The sequence below is a fragment of the Entamoeba histolytica genome, genomic scaffold, assembly GCF_000208925.1.
Source record: "Entamoeba histolytica HM-1:IMSS scf_1104750518723 genomic scaffold, whole genome shotgun sequence".
NCBI lineage: Eukaryota > Evosea > Mastigamoebida > Endamoebidae > Entamoeba > Entamoeba histolytica.
Window position 1 is genome coordinate 1 of NW_001915995.1, and position 1406 is coordinate 1406.

At 28.2% G+C, this 1406-nt stretch overlaps 5 non-coding genes across 5 annotated transcripts; 4 read left to right on the forward strand and 1 right to left on the reverse strand.

The window, feature by feature from the left end:
• Nucleotides 1-89: 89 nt before the first annotated feature.
• On the forward strand, nucleotides 90-161 carry EHI_161400. Its single transcript has one exon. It is a non-coding gene; the product is annotated as a tRNA-Glu (tRNA).
• A 264-nt stretch (nucleotides 162-425) lies between these two features.
• On the reverse strand, nucleotides 426-497 carry EHI_161410. Its single transcript has one exon. It is a non-coding gene; the product is annotated as a tRNA-Arg (tRNA).
• Nucleotides 498-784: 287 nt separating this feature from the next.
• On the forward strand, nucleotides 785-857 carry EHI_161420. The gene has a single exon. It is a non-coding gene; the product is annotated as a tRNA-Asp (tRNA).
• Nucleotides 858-1049: 192 nt separating this feature from the next.
• EHI_161430 lies at nucleotides 1050-1121 on the forward strand. The gene has a single exon. It is a non-coding gene; the product is annotated as a tRNA-Glu (tRNA).
• Nucleotides 1122-1220: 99 nt separating this feature from the next.
• EHI_161440 lies at nucleotides 1221-1292 on the forward strand. Its single transcript has one exon. It is a non-coding gene; the product is annotated as a tRNA-Met (tRNA).
• Nucleotides 1293-1406: the final 114 nt, after the last annotated feature.

Sequence of the window (1406 nt, forward strand, 5' to 3'; positions counted from 1 at the left end):
ATAAATATAAATAAAAAAACAAAAAAATATATTAATATATTTAATATATAGTTAGGTTATTAAAAAATATATAAGACATCTATTAATTGTCCATTGTGGTGTAGTTGGTAACATGCAAGCCTTTCACGTTTGCGCCCCGGGTTCGATTCCCGGCGATGGAATTTTTTGTTTTATTATAGTCTTGATGTTTATAAAAATGTAGTTGAATAGTGTAGTCTAATAAGTTTTTACTTTCGGTAGGTTCATATCAAGTAGGATACACCCGTTCCCATCTGAACACGGAAGTAAAGATGCTTAGAGCCTGTTTAGTACCATTATGTTCACACAGATGGGAACGTCAGGTAATCTACCTTTTTATTTTTTGTAAAATTACAAATATTTATATTTTTTATATAATAGAAGTACACATAAAAAGGACAAAAAGACGAGCTTGGCAGGGATCGAACCTGCAATCCCCAGATTCGTAGTCTGATGCGTTTCCATTGCGCCACAAGCCCAATTGAACATTACTTGTTCATTTAGTTATTATGCCAGTCGGTTTATTTTTAAGATCTTTAGTTTTTATTTGTTTTGTACTAAATGAAATAAAAAGTTATATTAATTAAACTAAAAAATTATCATCTAAAAAAATAATAAGGTATAATAAATAAGAAATATATTATTAAAATTTACAATTTGTAAATTAATAGGGTTTCTATACATTTTATAACATGTATTAATTTAAAATATTAAAAATATAAAGTTAGAAAATATTGTAACATTAAAATAATCAATATAATAGAAGTCTCCAATAGTATAGCTGGTTAGTATCTTCGCCTGTCACGTGAAAGACCGGGGTTCGAATCCCCGTTGGAGAGTTCCTTTTATTTTTTTACTTATGACAATAAAATTTAGAATAATTATATATTTTATAGATATAGTTAAATATTAATAATAAATAACTTTATTAAAAACCGGTATTAATGATTACTAAATTTTTTAAAATATTTAAGTTTTATGATATTATTAATTTGTAGAATCTTAAAGGCATAAAATAAAAGTAATATGTATCCATTGTGGTGTAGTTGGTAACATGCAAGCCTCTCACGTTTGCGCCCCGGGTTCAATTCCCGGCGATGGAACTTTTTGTTTTATTATAGTCTTGATGTTTATAAAAATAACAAAAATAGTATTATAATTAAAGCTATCACCTAAAATCATTGAAATATTATATATGTGAAAGCGGGGTGGCGCAGTGGTAGCGCGGCAGGCTCATAACTTGCAGGTCGGTTGATCGAAACTTCCCTCCGCTGTTTTTATATTTTATACTTTTAAGTCATTTGTTGAGCGTTTTATATTTTTTGTAATAAAAAACACATTATGAGAATGTAAAGAAGAATAATATGAATTAAAAAGTGGTTCCGCCC